The sequence below is a fragment of the Centruroides sculpturatus genome, unplaced genomic scaffold (assembly GCF_000671375.1).
Source record: "Centruroides sculpturatus isolate CEXI.00-Female unplaced genomic scaffold, Cexi_2.0 scaffold1721, whole genome shotgun sequence".
NCBI lineage: Eukaryota > Metazoa > Arthropoda > Arachnida > Scorpiones > Buthidae > Centruroides > Centruroides sculpturatus.
Genome location: NW_019385976.1, coordinates 41,422 through 49,370, shown reverse-complemented (window position 1 = coordinate 49,370; position 7,949 = coordinate 41,422).

Genomic DNA, 7,949 nt, shown 5'->3' with positions numbered 1-7,949 from the left:
TTAATTTAAAATTAAATACTTACAATTTAAAATGTTTTCAATTTTACAATTTTCCACTTTATTAATTCCTATAAAGGAAAGTAGTGGAATGGGGCCCACCGAAGGTATTTTGCATATTTTTAAGAAAACAATCTTGCGAGAAGTTATTTGAATGGTGCAAACAGTATACTCTAAGAAATAACGGGCATATGTCAAAACTTGAGTATTTCTCTCCGTATTGTTTTAATTATAAAAAGCAAACATGGAGCCCCATTACAAAACCATGTGGGTAATGGGAATCATCGCATAAAACATTGAAAAAAGACTGAAACGTTAGAAATGTCTATTCCAAAATTAAAAAACTTCGGATTTTGCATATGAATTATTAATTTTTTATAGGCCTATATGTATTGTTTTGCAAATAGTTTCTGTTTTTAATGATAAATTAAAAACATTAATCACTCAATACAATAATCACAAATGTAATAATCTGGAGAATCTGTACCCCAATTCTTTGTTTTTACCAAATACTTTACAGATGATGCAGGTATTATTAGGATTGTTATAATCTATGTCATCGTCTTCATTATTATTTGATTCTCTTTAAGCTTCATTACCCCTTCACGCCATTTTATGATTTTAATCTTGACTAGACACAAAGGGATAAAGTGAATTTTTTTTCTTCATATGTATTTTAATAGATGATTGACTAGTTAGCATTAATATATATCAGGGATGGCCAACACGTAGACCGCGGTCGACCGGTCGACTGCAAGGGTTTTGAACAAAAAGTAGCCCGCGAAGCTAAAGTTGAACAATTTGCTTTCACTTAAATTAATGTTTAAAAATCTTAATTCGATAATTTATTCTTACAATAATAAACTGTCTGTGCTACGTACCCATACTGTTTGTATTTATCCCGATGAACAATGCAAATGATTCACATGCGCATATAAAAATCCTAAAATTGTTTGCCCATATTCATAGTCGCCCGCAGACTATATTTTACCAAAAAAGTAGCCCCTAAGGGATAAAAGTTTGGCCACACTTGATATATATTATTGAAAGAATAATAAGTAATATACAATGGTACATATAGTCGAACAAATGATAGTGTTTTCCAATTAGAAAAAAAATGTATCAAAGTGTTTTTTCCTCACACGAACAAGCATGTGCACAGAACAACTACCACATTCAGAACTCCAAGTTGGCTCTGCAGCTGCTCGATTCAAACATCTGTTGGGATTGAAAATTCTGAACCCTTTAGCCAAAAAACAGGTGGGTTCCTACTTTCCCCTAATCTGATATACTTACTTAATATAGGCCCCTTCAATATTTTCTATAAATTCCTATAAATTATTTTTCGTTTATAATACCTGACTTGACACCATAATTATTTAATAGATTTTTATTAAATTTTAATATTTCCCTAGATTTTAATACCATTTAATGCTATTTTGCTACCTGGTTTGAATTTGCTTATCCCTAATGCTAATTAAGATTGAACTGGTCATTAAATTTTAGTAACGTTGTACTTATTTCAATGCCATTATAATAATCTACAGCCTAATTAACACAGAAGTATAGAGGGGAAACAAGAACACAGCATAAGAGGAGAATTAAAATATTTTGTTTTAGAGAAAAAGANCAATAAAACATTGAAAAAAGACTGAAACGTTAGAAATGTCTATTCCAAAATTAAAAAACTTCGGATTTTGCATATGAATTATTAATTTTTTATAGGCCTATATGTATTGTTTTGCAAATAGTTTCTGTTTTTAATGATAAATTAAAAACATTAATCACTCAATACAATAATCACAAATGTAATAATCTGGAGAATCTGTACCCCAATTCTTTGTTTTTACCAAATACTTTACAGATGATGCAGGTATTATTAGGATTGTTATAATCTATGTCATCGTCTTCATTATTATTTGATTCTCTTTAAGCTTCATTACCCCTTCACGCCATTTTATGATTTTAATCTTGACTAGACACAAAGGGATAAAGTGAATTTTTTTTCTTCATATGTATTTTAATAGATGATTGACTAGTTAGCATTAATATATATCAGGGATGGCCAACACGTAGACCGCGGTCGACCGGTCGACTGCAAGGGTTTTGAACAAAAAGTAGCCCGCGAAGCTAAAGTTGAACAATTTGCTTTCACTTAAATTAATGTTTAAAAATCTTAATTCGATAATTTATTCTTACAATAATAAACTGTCTGTGCTACGTACCCATACTGTTTGTATTTATCCCGATGAACAATGCAAATGATTCACATGCGCATATAAAAATCCTAAAATTGTTTGCCCATATTCATAGTCGCCCGCAGACTATATTTTACCAAAAAAGTAGCCCCTAAGGGATAAAAGTTTGGCCACACTTGATATATATTATTGAAAGAATAATAAGTAATATACAATGGTACATATAGTCGAACAAATGATAGTGTTTTCCAATTAGAAAAAAAATGTATCAAAGTGTTTTTTCCTCACACGAACAAGCATGTGCACAGAACAACTACCACATTCAGAACTCCAAGTTGGCTCTGCAGCTGCTCGATTCAAACATCTGTTGGGATTGAAAATTCTGAACCCTTTAGCCAAAAAACAGGTGGGTTCCTACTTTCCCCTAATCTGATATACTTACTTAATATAGGCCCCTTCAATATTTTCTATAAATTCCTATAAATTATTTTTCGTTTATAATACCTGACTTGACACCATAATTATTTAATAGATTTTTATTAAATTTTAATATTTCCCTAGATTTTAATACCATTTAATGCTATTTTGCTACCTGGTTTGAATTTGCTTATCCCTAATGCTAATTAAGATTGAACTGGTCATTAAATTTTAGTAACTTTGTACTTATTTCAATGCCATTATAATAATCTACAGCCTAATTAACACAGAAGTATAGAGGGGAAACAAGAACACAGCATAAGAGGAGAATTAAAATATTTTGTTTTAGAGAAAAAGAGACAATTTTAAATTAAATCTTAGAAGTTATAGGGCTTAAGGGAGAGACAACACGAACAGAAATGAAAAGGGGAATAAAATACTTACACAGTTTCTAATATTTAAATGTGTAGAGGGCCAGGGAGCGAAAATCTAAAATAAGTATGGAAATTTATTATTTGGACAAAGAGCTGTTTGTTTTTAAAGCTAAACGTTCATCAAGTTTCGTTTGAATAGGAAACATGAACGTCTGGCCCTGTCCTTGTAAGTTAATAAATTATTTTTTTATTTACAGAGAATTTTCAAAATGGCAGAAACCACCCTTGAAAAAACAACGGTAATAGGTGCAATATCGCCACATGGCTGCACTTTAATTGGGGTGTGGGTGGGTGGTGTTGTTGTTGCCTTTATCTTTCGTCGCTGCGAGTGGAAGAAACGAATGAGACGAGATCGTAACAAAAACTAAACTTTTATTCTCCTTCTCACGTACTTGGTACCGCACATGTCTCGACGACGCGGCTAAAGGCTGCTATACACCATTGGTTAATCCTTTGAGACTGCCTGTCCTCGAGGAACTTCCGAATTTCCTATCGCCCAAAAACGAAGAAAACCTCTCAGCAGAGGGTGGGGCAGCTTGCCCCGGGCGCCACTGGCAGAGGGGAGCCTAATGGTTTCCAAGAATAACAAAATTTGTTTCTGGAGGGGGAGGGGCGCCAATATAGTGTCGCGGCCCGGGTGCAGTTACGTTCGCTACGTCATTGTGTTTATTATTACGCCACTGATGTTTATTGGCAACAAATTCTATTAAAACTCGCGGGAAAAAGTATGCATAGAAGTCTATGGTGTAAATAGTAGTAGTAGTGGTTTGGGTAGCACTGATCACAAAATTAATTTTTCATACGAATAATTTTTTAATGGAATTATTTCAGATCACAAAATTAATTTTTCAAGAGAAATCTTGGGCTATAGATTATGTTAAAAAGCATCAATTATCAGCGAAAGACAATGGCAAGTCGATTTTACTACCAAAAAAATTCATGGATTAAATTTTATAGACGAATATATATTAATAATTCTCAACCACATCCGATATTAGTACAAATTGTAAACATTATTATCGCAAATTAATTTTATAATTTAATAATTTAAAAGAATTTATTAAACTTTGTCTTATTTTAAGTCGTCATATTTTAATTTACTTGGATATTAAAACAATAAATTTTTGAAAATGTAAAAGAAAATGATATAGAGTATCGAGATGTTTTATGAAAACGGAAGAAATGAATTGAGAAGTTTTCTAAATATTAAAATTATTTATAATTTTGATTTACTCGAGAAATTTTTGATCCGAAAATAATTTATAACCTGAAAAATTAATTTTTTAGGTTATAAATAATAAAAGTTAATAAGGTTATAGAAAATAATTCTTCCAAACATTCACGAGACATTGTTCTCACACACGTTTAGGTCGGCCCTCGCAGTCTGACACTGCGCCAGGAAAATCAAATGGTTTTTCAATTCTACTCAGGTGGTCGATTCAGGTCGCCGAAGCTGTTAAATTGTCCCCCATAAACTACCAAAAATTATAAAGGTCAGGCGTGCATGATTACTCCTTTGAGAATTAACCTGAAGAATATGGCCGATTCTACTCGGGTGGTCGGTACAGTTCGCCGAAACTGTTAAATTCCCCCCCCACACATCCAGGAATGACTCAAAATCAGGCATGCATGGTTACTCCTTTGAGGATTAACCAATGGTGTATAGCAGCCTTAACAAAGACAACTGGTTTTTGACGGTCTTTGTGGGGTGAGTTCGAACTCATTCCAAGAAGTGATGACTCATTTGCCCGGAGGTAATTGCTTGTATTTTACAACCGTTAAGGGTACAGATTTGAAGGGCGGCGTTCGCCATACTAAGTTCGCACACAATCCACGACTCACTTCGATCTCGATTTACCTACAATCTGGATTGTGACTGTCGCTAGTCGAACGTCGTGCTATTCGCACAGGCAGTCCGCTTGAGAAGAACCCGGCTATTACACGCAATGATAAAACTGACATAACTACGCTGTAAGTCACGAACACCAGCAAACAAAATGGAAGTTTTGGTTAGAAATAAATATAGTACTTTTTCTTGCAATATATCTAATAACAGATGTCATCGCCTTTGAAAATACAGTATTTTTTTTATTTCTCTGTCGATAGCCGGACACGTGTTCCGCAGCCATCTTGTATTTTCTCGCGCGCATGGGATTGTGGGATCTAGTTTCGAGAACTCTCTCCAGTCGATCGCGATTGAACCTCGTTTCAGTCGAGATTGAAACGGTCGAGAGCGTTTGCACCGCGGAACTGGCTTTTAGTCACAATCTAGATCGAAATGCTCGGTGCGAGCGGGGTATTAGTATGTTTGTGACACGATTTTGTTCAATTTGAAGCTTAATTACTCGTGTGTGTTCTGTCGAAAATTTCTAAAATTTTGTGGAAAAATTCGTCTATTAGGGAATTAATACTATTAAATATTGTTGGATGACGGTCAAGAGGGTTAAGAGATAAAGGGGGGTCGTGAGTCGGGAAAGACTTCGTATAAACTTTTCTTTTTATTGGTATTTACAGTTGTTTTAGAAACTGATTCTACCATCAAGAATAATTATTTTTATGGTAATTAATAGTATAAAAATTATTTTTTAAAGTAAAGCCTCATAATAAATGGTGTCTTACACAATTTTAAACTTAAATATTTCCTTTTACAATAAATAGAGAAATTTCTCATAATTAACAAAATTACTCTTGTTGATTTATAATGTGAAATCCGGAATTTTTGCCGAATTTTTCGATTAATATCCCGCATTTTCCTAAACCCCCAATTAAAACTTCCTTTAGAACCTAAACTAAAATCTAACAACAAAAAGGGAAAATTTCCACTCTCCCCTTTCGTTTAAAGTAAACATCCGTCCATTTCGACACTAATCTCACATTCCAACTTTAAAGTTGATAGTTAGCATGGGCCCGGGGACAACTTTGACCCATCCGCGTACCTTTTACCTCGCAACAATTGGTCACCTGACCATTCTCCCACGACGAAACTATAAAAGCCGCTTGCTTCCCCCTCTCGGGGGAGTCGTTCATCCACCGTCACTTGAATATTGTGTCCTACGAATCTTATATTCTATGAATACTGTGTCCTAAGAATCCTACGTGATCATACGAATATTACGTCTAATCGTATTTTTCTCAAAGAGAAACATATATTTTCCTCAAAGGATTATCATCAGAAAGAGGTATGGAACAAATTTTTGTGAACTCTCTCTATGCCCTTCGCGTTTTAGGGACTCAGATTTTCCCCTCGATAGTAGTTATTGTAGTATATATGTAGCTAATAAATCGTTGTTTCCTTGTTAAATTGGTGTCCTCTTTTACTCGTATATCGCCTGTCATCTTACCGACGGCACTCCTCCCTCCGCCACTCGACCCGAAACATTAAATCCCATTACAGCGGGAAAAAGGAAAAATTTTTTCATCCATCCTGACAGTGAGAAGATTTAACAACCTGTTGCCGGACCAGGAAGACTTACAACCTCCCCGGCGGTTCACAATAAGCTTCTAGAATATAGACTTAAATAATTATGTTATAAAAACCAATTCAGTTTCAACTAATCAATATCACTTCCTTAATGATAACTCAACATTAAATATAAGAAATAACTTAAGAGTTATTGATAAAAAAAAAGTTGCATATAGATATAAACATCAACTAATGTGAAATGAAATATATGCTGGAATATAATATCAGAATCCCCCAACCGAATTTTAGAGTTCAAACACAGAACAATAGAAGCTTACCTACCGTTAGTTGATATAAAATTGTTTCCCCCTCATACTATACAGCCTTAAAAAATTTTTAAAAATGAAATTAAAGCGTTTCGATTACTCGCAATACCTTTATTGCTATTATAATTTCTATCGCTTTAAGCCAGTGTTTTTCAACCTTCTTGAATATGCGACCCCTTTACAAGTTAAAAACTTCTGGCGACCCCCCAGAACCATATTAAAACCATATCAGTGATTTTAAAAACTACATACTGTATTTATTTTCTTTCTGTTGAGACCTAAATATCGCTCGGATAACCTATTATACTGTAAAATAAGCAAGTACAGCTTTCTCACTGAAATTGTAGGGTTTTTTTGTTGTAGTGTGAAACCTACAAACACTTGTCTTTTTCTTTTACCCGCGACCACCCCGTGTAAGACTTTGCGACCCCCCTGGAGGTGGCGACCCAGAGGTTGAAAATTATTGCTTTAAACAATAACCATAGAATGTTAAAATATGTGTACCCGTCCTTTCAANTGTAATAGAACCGATCTGTGTAAATCTTCTCATTTTCAAAGTTGTTTGTCTGTAACAACACTACAATGGAGATGTCTGAACTTTACTCCCAATTATATATTTCTGTATATAAGATAACAAGATGTTATTCCGCAATATTTTAAAATAGCAAACAAATTTTCGTTTTAAATATCAGGTGATTATTACATTATAAGACTATACTATTTTAATTATCAATATTACTACACCAAAATTGTTAGTATATAAATGTGTAAAAATGTTATTTAAGTCTATATTTTGTACTACCGGATACGTTGTAAACACAACTGAAAAGGAGTATAATATTTTTTTGTTGAGTTTTCTAATGGTAGCTGTATTATTTGTTAACTAAGTAAGTAAATGTCTCTTCAAACTGAAATAAGGAATCCTTCGGTAAACTACCTCACAGCTATTTAGGTTATAAAACTCCTTTTTTGTTTTATAATCTGAGTAGCATTGATAGAAGAGACATTTACTTAATTAAGGATTAACCTATAATACTTAAAATGCATATTCTGTTCGAATAAAGCCTATTTTACTCTATTTCTCCTTTTTCTTGTATTATAAGTCCGTTATAGCGATTTTATGATCGCATAGAATGCAAAATTTGTCTTTTAAAGCTATTGTTATATAAATTTT